This window comes from Drosophila suzukii, unplaced genomic scaffold, assembly GCF_043229965.1.
Source record: "Drosophila suzukii unplaced genomic scaffold, CBGP_Dsuzu_IsoJpt1.0 scf_11, whole genome shotgun sequence".
In the NCBI taxonomy this organism is placed as follows: Eukaryota; Metazoa; Arthropoda; class Insecta; order Diptera; family Drosophilidae; genus Drosophila; species Drosophila suzukii.
Window position 1 is genome coordinate 176,121 of NW_027255898.1, and position 15,192 is coordinate 191,312.

The following is a 15,192-nucleotide window of genomic DNA, read 5'->3' on the forward strand; positions in this document are numbered from 1 at the left end:
TTCTTGTTTAATTAAACCCGTTACTCGTAGAGTAAAAGGGTGTACTAGATTCGTCGGAAAGTATGTAACAGGCAGAAGGAAGCGTTTCCGACCCCATAAAGTATATATATTCTTGATCAGGATCACTAGCCGAGTCGATCTAGCCATGTCCGTCTGTCCGTCTGTCCGTATGAACGCTGAGATCTCGGAAACTATGAGAGTTACAATACTGGCATTAGGCACGCAGATTCCTGAGATTCCTGCGCAGCGCAAGTTTGTTTCAGTAGAATGCCACGCCCACTCTAACGCCCACAAACCGCCAAAAACTGTGGCTCCTACAGTTTTAAAAATTTTAACTGAAACGTAATGTTCTCATCAATACCTATCGATTGATCCAAAAAAAATTTTGCCACGCCCACTCTAACGCCCACAAACCGCGAAAATCTGTGACGCCCAAAATTTGTATGCTAGATAAAAAATTTTAACTGAAATGTATTGGTCTCGACAATACCTATCGATTGGTCAAAAAAAAATTTGCCACGCCCACTCTAACGCCCATAACGGTAGGTGGCGCATTTTAATCTCGCTTTGCTGCTTGCATGTCTATATTTAGCTGAGTAACGGGTATCTGAAAGTCGAGGTACTCGACTATAGCGTTCTTCCTTGTTTTCCAATCCTATTCATATTCTTTTCTATGTCAGCTGGTATTTGATTTGTTGCATTATGTTTTGCTTTGTGATTGTAAATGTAAAGGATTAATTCGAACTTAGTATATCTGTTTTCAATGTCTGATTCGCTTCCTATAATTCTTAATTTTTCATTTGAAATCTGAAATGTGAAATCTTTCTATGTCCGAAATACCGTTTTTACTTGTTGTTACTTGAAATTGTACTCCTTCTGAATTTAGCCAGTTGTGTAAGGCTACACATGAATGCTGAATCTTTATCTGATTTGATTTCTTGTGGTTTTCCCGTTTCATTGAATACTTTCATAATAGCTCTTTTGGCTTCTAATCAGTCTCTACCTGTGACTTCTACTAGGATAGCAAATTTTGAGTATACATCGATACATGATAAAAATTGTTGGTTACCTACCATGTAAAAATCCATAACAAATTTTTCTCTTATATTTTGAATTTCTGGGGTAAGTTCAAATGTCAGTTTAGTATTTCTATGTTCTGTTGTAGCGATGTTACAAATTTCACATTCATTTATTATATTTTGAATTAACTTTTGATAATCAGGGAAATAATATTTTTCTCTAACCCAATTGAGTAGTAGAGAAAGACGGGTTCTGGGACAATTAGCATATTAATGGCCCCCGCCCCCTTACTAATTAGCATATTAATGACCCCCGCCTCTCACTAATTAACATATTAATGGCCCCGCCTCTTCATTAATGTATGCGGGTTCTGGGACAATTAGCATAATCCATAAATTATCTGATTTTAAAAGGTTTAGATCTCATAAAAATGTCACGATCATATCCATAAAGAGTATACTAAATTGCCCCCCAACCCCACACCACCATGTGATAATACTGATCACGTGACCTTTTTGCCTCATTATCAGCAATTAATATTCAGCAGGTGTTGCTGTACACGGGAGAAAGGTCGCACACTTTCCCCACATCCCCATGTGACAATATTGATCATGTATCCTTTTCCTCATTATCAGCAATTAACATTCAGCAGGTGTTGCTGTGCACGTGAGAAAGGTCGCAAACCCAAAACATCTAAAGCTGGTTGCCTTAGAGGGACATGTCCGATCATGTATCATGAGCCTCACACCAACGACCTCACGGCTAAGTGCGAGCTCTAATACGTTCCCATAATAGGGGTTGAAATCACGACCGCGCAACAACTCGCAAGTAGCCGACATATCTCAGTCAAGGAAATAGTTTCCATTCTCCGTACCTGTAATTTTAACTCGAAATAAAATGTCAGAAGTTTATTTTGTACCATAATAATACATTTATTCATTTACATTTATTTATTTTGGTATTGCGAACATTTTTTTTTATATATAGAAATTAATTATACCCGTTACTCGTAGAGTAAAAGGGTATACTAGATTCGTCGGAAAGTATGTAACAGGCAGAAGGAAGCGTTTCCGACCCCATAAAGTATATATATTCTTGATCAGGATCACTAGCCGAGTCGATCTAGCCATGTCCGTCTGTCCGTCTGTCCGTCTGTCCGGATGAACGCTGAGATCTCGGAAACTATGGGAGCTAGGCTATTGAGATTTGGCGTGCAGATTCCTGAGCTTCCTACGCAGCGCAAGTTTGTTTCAGTAGACTGCCACGCCCACTCTAACGCCCACAAACCGCCCAAAACTGTGGCTCCTACAGTTTTGATGCTAGATAGAAAATTTTAACTGAAATGTAATGTTCTCATCAATACCTATCGATTGACCTAAAAAAAAGTTTGCCACGCCCACTTAAACGCCCACAAACCGCAAAACCCTGTGACGCCCACAATTTTCATGCTAGATAAAAAATTTTAACTGAAATGTATTGGTCTCGTCAATACCTATCGATTGATCCAAAAAAAATTTGCCACGCCCACTCTAACGCCCATAACGCTTAAATCTGTATACCGCCGGTAGGTGGCGCATTTTAATATCGCTTTGCTGCTTGCATATCTCCATTTAGCTGAGTAACGGGTATCTGATAGTCGAGGTACTCGACTATAGCGTTCTCCCTTGTTTTCTGCTATGATTCCGGCGATTTGCATAGAAGAAGCAGGCGCACGTTTCCGACGTCATTTCTGGATTACAAAATGTAAAGTGTTCACCATAATTCGTAGTTTTGAGGTCATCTCCACCTCGATTCATGAACATAGTTATACCCGTTACTCGTAGAGTAAAAGGGTATACTAGATTCGTCGGAAAGTATGTAACAGGCAGAAGGAAGCGTTTCCGACAACATAAAGTATATATATTCTTGATCAGGATCACTAGCCGAGTCGATCTAGCCATGTCCGTCTGTCCGTCTGTCCGGATGAACGCTGAGATCTCGGAAACTATGGGAGCTAGGCTATTGAGATTTGGCGTGCAGATTCCTGAGCTTCCTACGCAGCGCAAGTTTGTTTCAGTAGACTGCCACGCCCACTCTAACGCCCACAAACCGCCCAAAACTGTGGCTCCTACAGTTTTGATGCTAGATAGAAAATTTTAACTGAAATGTAATGTTCTCATCAATACCTATCGATTGACCCAAAAAAAAGTTTGCCACGCCCACTTTAACGCCCACAAACCGCAAAACCCTGTGACGCCCACAATTTTCATGCTAGATAAAAAACTGAAACTGAACTGAACTGAAACTGATAAATAACTGAAATGTATTGGTCTCTTCAATACCTATCGATTGATCCAAACAAAAATTTGCCACGCCCACTCTAACGCCCATAACGCTTAAATCTGTATACCGCCGGTAGGTGGCGCATTTCAATCTCGCTTTGCTGCTTGCATATCTCCATTTAGCTGAGTAACGGGTATCTGATAGTCGAGGTACTCGACTATAGCGTTCTCCCTTGTTTTTGTGTTAAGAAGGTATTGAAAATGTTGACCAATTATCTCTCCTTTAAATTGTTCAATAAATTGGTCAATTTTCTCATGAAACTTAATTTGGTTAATTTTGTTTTCTTGCACATCCTTACACATCTAGTCTCAACTTTAAAATAATGTATAAAAATTATTTTATTGTTTTGAAGCTACTTTTAAAAAATGTCAAAATAATGTATGCATTGTTTAGAGCACAAACCCCGCCCTTAAGGTGTGTTTTACAATAGGGAAACCGGTTTCCTTTAAACCTGTTTAATGACGGACAGCCCATTTCCTCGATATTAATGAGCTGACGACTCCCAAAAAACTTCTGTAGAAATCGTTTCTTTTCCACACCTTTACAAATAATTTGTTTTCCGCTTGTAATTGTCCTTCGATACTTTCGAGTTTGTTGAAAACTGTTCTCTCCATCGTTCCAAAAAATTTTGTGATGTGTATTGGTTAACCAAATTGCAGTCTTTCGAGATTTTGTATTTAGCAAAGTAAAATCATATGGTGGTTCTATTAAAAAACTATTATTCAAGTTTGGATCTTTTTCGAATACAATTCCAATTTCCTTTAGAATAAAATTATTTTTATTATCAAAGAAACCTTGAACATCAATCGAAACAGTATCTTTCAACATTTTTCTAATGTTAAACAACTCGTTGTACTAGTCCGTTTAGTGGGTTATACTCAACTAAACGGTCTTGTATGAGGAGACAGTAAGCTTGGGTATTTTCATGACTTGGTGTTTTTAGTTCTATTGAAATTCTCACATCAATAGGACCAATTTTACTGATTCATTTTGAAATGAAAGATCAACCACAATAATAGGGGTCTTCAATTTAAATTCATTTGGGGTCAAAAATGGTTGTGATTCACGATTAACTAGATTGAAATCTTGTATACATTTCATATAGGTGAGCATACTATTTCTTACTAAAATCAACATTCAGATTATCATATGGATATGACTAAGAATTCAAGTGAACTTTCAAGTTTGATAAGTTATTTGTGATAAGTTCTCCATTTAGTGTAAATCCAATTATGGCAAATCTTGGTTTTTTGCGGTTAGTCGACAATTTCACATTCCAGCTGTGTTGACTTCCATACCCCAATTTGGGGTTAACATATGAATCCCAACTCCGGAATGCGATTGGTAGGTTTACACCACTTTTAATAATATCGTACATCTTAATTTTTTGCAAAATCGCTCAGAGTTACATGGGGAATTTTCCAGATTTTATTCGTAATTTTCAACTTAAAAGATTGTTCATTTCTGGTCTGCTCAAACACATCACCAAGATTCTTAGTTAGCATCAACACTAGTTCATGCTTACAATTTAACAAAACTTTTTTATAATCCTCAGCCAATCCCAACAAATTTTTTAATGGTACAGAAAAATTTTAATTGGGGATCCCGTAGAAATTTCGTCTCCACTGCTCCATCCAGTTTGAAGATTATCCAGAGATATACAATTTTTTAGGGTAGTAGCCATATCGACATAGACTTGACACGTTGGACTCGTTGAATTTAGTTGTTACCTAGCAGTATTATGATGGTTACTTTCTTTTTAGTCTTGCTTTTGGATGGTTACTTTTTGTATAGTACCTGTACAGTACGTGATTTTGGATGGTTACTATCTGTATAGTATCTGTAAAGTACTTGGTTTTAGATGATAACTAAATGTTAACAAGTATTATGAGTCGCTATAGTCTCTTATTAAGAACTATCAAAGTACACAAGTTAAAGTTTCTAAGATGTGTTAGCCAAACACACTTGCAGTGAACTATCATTACCTGACCGTCATCAAAGTCACATGCCCAAGACCCAAGGACATTGAATAAAATACATCCCCTTCATTTGTACCTGGATTTTTAATTACAGTCAGATACAAAATTTGTAGGATTATTCAATATTTCTTTATATATTTTATTATTGTAAACATATTTCATTAAATTCATAATTAATTATATTTTATGTATATTTGTATATAATTAATTTTCTTACTTCAGCCCTCTGTAAGAAACATGTCGATTATTAATCTTCGTTCCAAGCGTAGATTTTCGCTTGGTTCCCATAGATAGATGTAAAATAGTTCTCACAATGTAATCTTTCTCAGATGCTGAATTATTTTTAAAGCATTCATTTGTTCCATCCCATAATAATATTGTAACATATTTCGATGGAATCATTAGCTAGCATAGGAGCGTCTATCAATTTAATTTTTGATTGAAGTTTATGATAGAGGTGTGGGGACCTGGTAATATCGGTTTTTGTTGTCAACTATTTTTCTAGTTCTAGTTTTCTAATTCTATTCTATTTGTATACTATTTGTATGAGTAAGGCATCATTGTCTAAGATTATGAATAAGTTGAATAAACTCTTTAATTACAATACTGATTAGCTGGTTACTATATATTTAGTAGATGTATACAAGTTGTTTAGTATCTGGTTTGATATGTTTAATAGATGTATACAAGTTGTTTACTAGATGTATACAAGTTGTTTACTAGCTGTTTAGTATCTGGCTACTATATATTTAGTAGATGTATACAAGTTGTTTAGTATCTGGTTTGATATGTTTAATAGATGTATACAAGTTGTTTACTAGATGTATACAAGTTGTTTACTAGCTGTTTAGTATCTGGCTACTATATATTTAGTAGATGTATACAAGTTGTTTAGTATCTGGTTTCTATATGTTTAATAGATGTATACAAGTTGTTTACTACACTGGTAGAAAAAACATCGTAAATGTCACTATTTCGCCAACGTTTCAACTATTTTTCCCAGCGGTTTAGAACCTAACATGAAAATCGTAAAAACGAAAACGTTAAATAGTTAATTATTTTTTGAATAATCTCGTAGTAAGTTCAACGATTTTTTAATTTTGATCAAATATGTTAAAATAGTACAAAATAATTAAATTAAATATGTTCCATAGTAAAAAGTATTATATTTTTATATTTCTTTTAAATATTTTCATACTTAGTTCCAGTAAATAGAACATTTCATTTGAATGGTTTTTATAGTTAAAATAATTATAGCCCGCCCTCAAACTCAGCATATTTTTATTTGGATTAAATAATTCTCATATTTAAATCAGACTGGGATGAACATTAATATAAATACAAATTGCATTTAAATTAAATATAATCCCCGTTAAAAGAACTGTACTTTATTTTTGATTTAAATATAGTATTTAAGCCATACTAATATGGTGCATATTCAATAGAAACCGATCTGTAGTTTAAAACAAGCGTGATTTATATTTAATAAAGACCCAAAAAAGTATGTGCTTTTATTGAAAATAAACGTAAACATATAATCAAACAATTGTTCTGCTTAAACTCTATTTTTTACCATGCTAACACGTTATCATTACTTTTGTTTTAAATACATTTGTACTTAACGTAACTCTTAGAATTTATATGATACATATATACATATACATATTATACATTATTATACATATTATACATTATTATACATATTTTTTATAATCACACATTTTTTTGTTTTGCCACGTTCGTACGCCTGCATGTGCGTACAAAACTTTCCTGCGACTCATAGTAGTGATAATTTCTTTCGCTTGTTGGTTCCTTTAATGACGGTCCACGAATTATTTAAGATGACAGATGTGAGCAATACGGTGTAAATTTAGTCCTTGTAATCTGTAAATAAGAATATATTATTAGATTTTTGGTAATGGCATAATTTAGAAAAAGTCAAGCTTATCATAAAAAGATAAAATTTATAAATTTAAAAAAAATTATACATTACCAAGTGATACAGTTTTCTGAACTGTCTTTTATAGTTTAAGTTGCTTTTTGTTTTGCATTTGCTCTTCGTAAAAGCAAAAAACCTTTTCCTTAAATGGGTCCCATATATCAAATTGCTTCTTTCTCAGGGTACAATATGTTGAAATAAATTTGTATCTATAAAGAAAAAGTTAATAAGTTTTATAATAAGTTTCGAGTAGGTGTTTTTATATAAAACGATTTAAATAAGACAAAAATATTGATTAAATTTATTTCGTTTTTATTTTTTTTTAAATATCAAAATTAGTTAGATTTAAAGAAAAATCACGTGAAAGACCCAAAAAAAATATTATAAAGAAATAGATGAAACGACTGCGACGCCACAGAACCGAATGCAACGGCAGCAAAGCGTCTTTTTGCGCCTTTTTAGTGTTTTCCATCTCGTGCATTCTACTCCTTTTAATTTCCTTTCATATTCTTCATTTCTTTCGCGTATTTTTTATCCACTTCATGTTTATTACCCAATCGCATATATTTCATTGTTTTTAAATGTAATTTTCTTTTGAGCTTTGTTTATTTCGTTAAAAGTATTATCTAAATTTTCACGAAATAATAACGCGCACAACAAAGAAGAAACTCAAAAAGGAAAAATGCGACAAAAAAAAACGTGGACATGCACATGCCTTAATACTAAGTAATTATTGTATTTTTATTTGACTCACCTTTTTTCTATACTTTTCACTTTTTTATTACACTTAAATGAACACTTGTCTACCGAGCTCTATTAATCACTTTTACATCCGATCAGGAGAACCGCTTGCTTCGAAATGATCGCGGGATTCGCTACAAAGCGGAGTGTCAAAATATTTCGTATATACATCTATAAATATGCATGTGTGCAAAAAGGACGCACAAAATCTGTAGCGTGCCGTTACTTTACAATAGAGGTCAAAGTAATGGGGAAGAAAATAAGAAAATATGTACAAATAAGTCCTTAAGTTTAATAACTTGTATATGTCAATTTAGTATTATTTATTTTATTTTATTATATTTATATATTATAAGAACATATCTTATTGTTAAAACATCGGTACACAATAAATATTTATGGCTTCTGCACATACATATTTTCTTGGCCACCAATGTACAAATGAGAATGGAAGAAGAAGACGCGCTTGCGTTTGCCGTTTTGCTTGTTCATATTTGTCTCTAATTTGTCTGAATGTATGTAAGTATGCACATTGTGCCGTTGGTTTTAGTTTTTCGTTACGGCCCAGCGTTTACAATGCACGCACATTTTTTCTTTGGGTAAGCATGTTTTTGTACTTTTAATAGTAAATTACAAAGCCAAATCTTATGATAATTGTCATGGAAATAGAAAGAGGCTGCCGGTGGTTGGGCAGCCGTAACTAAAACCCTTTTCTTTAAATATTATTTTATTATTTATTTTTATATTATATTATATATTATTTATTATTTTAATTTTATATATTTTTCTTTTGAAAATTACTAATAATTTAAATTATGTTGTGTATATGGGTCACAAACTTAATACATATACATACCTATGTAATTTGATTTATATATATATATATATATTTGGTCAAATACAAAAACGTTCTATATTCAAAATAAAAGAGTAAATATTCCGAACAAATTGAAAAAGTATTTACTTGAAATATAAAAAACCATCAAATATACTATGAATTTAACTACTTTTTGTAATAGTTAAAACCAAGATGGCCACATTGGATTTGAATGTGACTCACTTGTTTTTAAATAAAAATCACTTTGAATTGAATACTTACATATTTTACATACGGCTTAAATATGTTTTTTATTTAAATGAAAGGTTTTAATATTTAATATGACTATGCATGGGAGTAAAAAAATCAAGTAAAAATATATTCGATTTCACTTCGTGTTTTTTCTACCAGTGTAGATGTATACGAGTTGTTTACTAGCTGTTTAGTATCTGGCTACTATATATTTAGTAGATGTATACAAGTTGTTTAGTATCTGGTTACTATATATTTAGTAGATGTACACAAGTTGTTTAGCATCTGGTTTCTATATGTTTAATAGATGTATACAAGTTGTTTACTAGATGTATACAAGTTGTTTACTAGCTGTTTAGTATCTGGCTACTATATATTTAGTAGATGTATACAAGTTGTTTAGTATCTGGTTACTATATATTTAGTAGATGTATGCAAGTTGTTTAGTATTTATGTTTAGTAGATATATACAAGTTGTTTACTAGATGTATACTAGTTGTTTACTAGCTGTTTAGTATCTGGTTTCTATATGATTAGTAGATGTATACAAGTTGTTTAATAGATGTATACAAGTTGCTTACTAGCTGTTTAGTATCTGGTTTATATATCTTTAATATCTGTTTACTTGATGTTTACTATTTATTATTAGCTGGTTAGTAGTTGTTATTAACGTCTACGAGCTTTTATAGTCTTTTGTTAAGAATGATCAAAAATTCTTGATCACTAGACGACTTTCGATGTGAAGTAAAAACTTACACTCTGATTTTCAGTGTGTTTGCTATGTACGTAAGAAAGAATGCAAAGCCAAAATAGCTCAAGATTGATATATAAATCTTAGAGGAACATGTCCGATTATGTTGGGGGAAGATGTATCCTGTGATTGTAAAACTAATTAAGATATAAATTGTTCACAAGTTGTCTAAAAGCTGTGTAGAAGCTGCTTTGATAAACAATTTTGATTCATAATTACAGATATTAAGAATATATAATAATAGCATCCACTTTAACTAGTATATTGTTAAAATAAAACATTTCCATTTTTCATATTCTCTCATCTTATGTAGGTGTAATAAATGTAATCTTAACTACGATAGCTAGCCTTACATCCCATAACTATAGATATTAGCTACAATAAAATGTCTAGAAAGAACAAAATATATGAATGTCCAAAAACCATTTAAAACTAACTATAATTGGGAAAGTAATTGAAATCGCTCCGGCGTAATACAGTAAAAAACAAAAATCACTGTGATTATCCCATTTTCTATCACCATAACAAATGTGTATACCCACACCTAAATGACCAATTGTATCCTTTGTCCAAAAATGTCTGTGACTTTCACTTATAAATTTGTCACCGATAATTTAAATCCCATTAAGCAAACCACCCATTGCTAACCGTACCATAACCCCAGAGTCAAGTTGGTTACCTACAATAAACATAGGTGGTGGTGTAAAGGATTGCTAAAATGCCTCGACGCAGGCGCAAATGTCATAAAAAATGATCATAAAAATATAATTAGGAAAGTATTTTTTACTTGCGAACCATTTATAACTGTTACCAACAACACAAATAGTTATGTTACAAAGGATTTGCTTCAATGCCTCGACGCAGGCGCAAAGGTCAAGGTATTGGAAAAAAAATTCATGGAATATTATCCCTTCATAAAAGAGGTCATAAAATATATATTTAGGAAAGTATTTTTTATTTGCGAACAATTTATAAATGTTACCAACAACACAAAAGTTGTTACAAAGGATTGCTAAAATACCTTGATGCAGGCGCAAAGGTCAAGGTAATGGAAAAATTCATGGAATATTTTCCCTTGACCAAAAACGAAAATTTATTCTATTTGGATAATACAAAAATATATATTAATTCAATACTTTGATTTTTCCATCAAAATGCTTGATAAATCTAGTTGTTTGATATTCTCTAACTAATTGAGTAATATGTTTTCATGTGCCTATTTAATTTACCAAAAACAGTATTAGTCTTCTCTCATAAAATTTATCTTTTGGATCCCTCTAATTCCCCACCGGTGAAATATATGTTCCTCATATTTAATAATGATGGTTTGTCATAGATGGGTACTTGTAATTCATATTTAAGATACTTACATCCTTCTCTAACTAATATCCTTTTATCCATCATGTAAACAGGTTTAGAATTGTATTGCGTGCTTCAACCCCTAGCCACACCCACCAATGTAACAGATTTCACTTTTCCAATGGCTGCCCCAGCTACCTAAACTGTACATTTCTTTTGATTTTCTCTTTTCCTTTCTAAGCAATGTACACAATTTTTAAACTGGTTCTGACCTCCCTCTTTAATGGCATCCTCTACTTTATTTTCGTTATATTTCTGATCTTTTCCTAACAGTAGGTTGTTAAACTTTTATTATTTTATGGGATTATTGAGCACCCGAAATCCCTGATATTAAGTCATAACATGTAACTAGCAGAATATAGTAAAAGACATCAGACTCTAAAAAGACTAGATTTACCTACAATTCAATTTAACATCTACAATCCCTGGAGAAGAGCTTAGTATTTGCAGTTTAATTTTCAAATTTATTGATTTCACAGATTCCCGCTGCTAAATACCAATTTTTAACAAATGGCTGCCAACTCCATACCATTCAGACACTGGTTTACAACCTCATAGAACTGACTCTCAAGGTATCTGTAATGCACAATATATTTCTGTCTCTTTTCTTCTAATCAATATTAAAAAATTTCGTAAACTGGTTTTGGAGTTCATTTTATTCTTAGAATTAAATTATTAAAAATTATTAAGCCAACAGAGATAATAATGTTTTTGTGATAGTATCCCGTTAATAATACATAATTCTTATTTGTATATTCTCAATTTTTTTTATATTAGAAAATTATTCATTAATCACATTCAAATAATATTCATAATATATCTTACAATTTTTTAAATTTATCAATAAAGTTTCCCAATTATTAATATGAAATGATATTGCATCATATCTATTTTTAAGATTAAATATTAAGATGGGGTCGTCCTCGCGAGACATAGCGCTGACCAACTCACATTGGTCTGCCTCACCACTAAATTTAAGATACTCTAAGTCTGATATTGAATCCCTTATACGAAAAATCATCTCCTTAACTTCCAGGAGCAGTCGTGACAGCGGATTATTTTCGATTTCCGCATCGTGAAGATCAATTTGCTGTTGAAACTTGGTTGTCTCCATCATCAGCTCGGTGATTCGATTTTCCACGTTCTCAATATCAAAGAGATGGGAATCGTTATTGTTTTCGCTCTGCAAATCCACCAAGCGCCATTTCAGGATGTCCAACTCTTCTATAGTATCATAATAGATACTACCGAGTTTTCGCCGCGACTCTTTGGAAACCTTTAAAATTTCCTTGAAGATTCCTATCTCAACCAACAAATCTTCATTTATTTTAAAATCACAGTGGTTGATTTGCTTGTTGATTTCAGTCATCTTATGTCTTTCGATTCAAATTTTGTACTGTTTTAGGTTTTGTAATCTCATCAACCAGGAAAAGACAGAACGTAGAATCGAGCAGGTACTTTATATCCAAGAATCAAACCCCCTCCCCAAGAATCAAACCACCATCCCATGCGATTGGCTTAAGTAAAACCATTCCATACTGTGTCAAAGTGAGAAGAAGAATACATAAGAAACCGGAAATCAAAGGCAAAGTAAGATTGTAGGCCATCATATATCGATATTGGGAACTGTTGTTATATGAGTACGCGTACATTTAATTGTATTTAATATAATAGTTGTTGATAATTATAATTTTATAATGGTCATCATTAAGTAGGAGGAGTGGAAAAGAATTTTTATTCTTAATATTTAATCTTAAAAATAGATACTTTCGAGTTTGTGGAAAACTATTTTCTCCATCGTTCCAAAAAATTTTGTGATGTGTATTGGTTAACCAAATTGCAGTCTTTCGAGATTTTGTATTTAGCAAAGTAAAATCATATGGTGGTTCTATTAAAAAACTATTATTCAAGTTTGGATCTTTTTCGAATACAATTCCAATTTCCTTTAAAATAAAATTATTATTATCAAAGAAACCTTGAACTTCAATCGAAACAGTATCATTCAACATTTTTCTAATGTTAAACAACTCGTTGTACTAGTCCGTTTAATGGGTTATATTAAACTAAACGGTCATGTATGAGGAGACAGTAAGCTTGGGTATTTTCATGACTTGGTGTCTTTAGTTCTATTGAAATTCTCACATCAATAGGACCAATTTTACGGATTCATTTTGATATGAAAGATCAACCACAATAATAGGGGTCTTCAATTTAAATTCATTTGGGGTCAAAAATGGTTGTGATTCACGATTAACTAGATTGAAATCTTGTATACATTTCATATAGGTGAGCATACTGATTCTTACTAAAATCAACATTCAGATTATCATATGGATATGACTCAGAATTCAAGTGAACTTTCAAGTTTGATAAGTTATTTGTGATAAGTTCTCCATTTAGTGTAAATGCAATTATGGAAAATCTTGGTTTTTCGCGGTTACCCGACAATTTCACATTCCAGCTGTGTTCACTTCCATACCCCAATTTAGGGTTAGCATATGAATCCCAACTCCGGAATGCGATTGGTAGGTTTACACCACTTTTAATAATATCGTACTTCTTAATTTTTGCAAAATCACTCGTAGTTACATGGGGGATTTTCCAGGTTATATTCGTCATTTCCAACTTGAAAGTTTGTTCATTTCTGGTTTGTTCAAACACATCACCAAGATTCTTAGTTAGCATCAACACTAGTTCGTGTTTACAATTTAACAAAACTTTTTTATAATCCTCAGCAAATCCCAATAAATTTTTTAATGGTTCAGAAAAGTTAAAGTGGGGTCCCGTAGATATTTCGTCCCCACTGCTCCATCCGCAATTTAATAGATTTGGACTTTGAAGATTATCCAGAGATATATAATTTTTTAGGGTTGTAGTCATACCGACAAATCGTGTATTATCAATCTCACATCCATTTATTTCATACTTAATTTCATCCAAAAAGTAAGCCATACAATTATTTTTAAAAAAGTGGTAGCATTATCAGTTGTAGGTCCATTCGGTGAATCTTTTCTAATAATTCCTTGAAAATTAAAGTAACTTTCGTGAGGAAGCACGTACAAGTCTTGATTTTGAATAGTAATTCGAATTTAATCGTTTGGCTTAAATGTTTGATTATACGATGAATAAGTATGAAACTCTTTCTTCGAAATACTCTCATCTGAGTAAACCTTTTCTCGAACATTTAAAATTTCGTTCATTGTTTTCCTTTCCACCTTTTATATTATTCTCGAAGCTTCAAGCCTAACGACTTTAAAAATAGTTTCTTTTTCAAAGTAAGTGAGCTTCTTTTTACTTTTGATCCTCTTTCTATAGCTTTACAATTAGTAATGCTTGGCTGAGGACTTAAGCTACGTCTTTTATTATAAAAAAACATTCTATTCACCGAATGTGCATGCGAATCGAAACGTTTTCACCACGCAAATTCACCAAATCACCGTTTTGATCAACTATGCGTATAGATAGTGTGCTTATTTCGTCACAGTTGATTGGTAAATAAATTAGGTTATGTGGTGTCACTGTAATTTTATACCCAGGCGGAACATTAATACCAAACTCATGTAATGTATGATTCGGTGTATTACCTACATATGAACCGCTGATTATATTACTTTCCAAACGAATTGTATTAATTTTTAATATGTTCACGGTCTGATCTGATCGATAGGTTTTTGTAGGATGGGGCTCTAGTACTTTTTGATGGAAACCAAACAGTAGTCCAACCGATCTTTCCTTATTAAAGTAAACTGACTCTCGCATGGTAGTTATTTCAACTTGAAGTGTATTATTATTACTTTGAATTTTAAATGTATTTTCCAGGTTATAGTCTTTTAGTTTATTGTAAATAAAATCGGTGATATCATTCAATTCATATGATCCAGTTGGAATTGTAATAACCTTGTCAACGATGTGGAAGAGGTAATTTTTTATCAATATTTGGAATCGAATTATACATATTAAAATCGATAAGAGCGCACTCATATCGACCATTCAATTCGATAGGTGGAAAATA

At 32.3% G+C, this 15,192-nt stretch overlaps 1 long non-coding RNA gene across 1 annotated transcript; it reads right to left on the reverse strand.

Annotated features, from left to right (window-relative positions):
• Window positions 1–6,820: 6,820 nt before the first annotated feature.
• On the reverse strand, window positions 6,821–8,155 carry LOC139354616 (uncharacterized). The gene is made up of 3 exons (XR_011605564.1): window positions 8,015–8,155; window positions 7,315–7,469; window positions 6,821–7,205 (listed from the first exon to the last, which is right to left on the reverse strand). It is a non-coding gene; the product is annotated as an uncharacterized lncRNA (long non-coding RNA).
• Window positions 8,156–15,192: the final 7,037 nt, after the last annotated feature.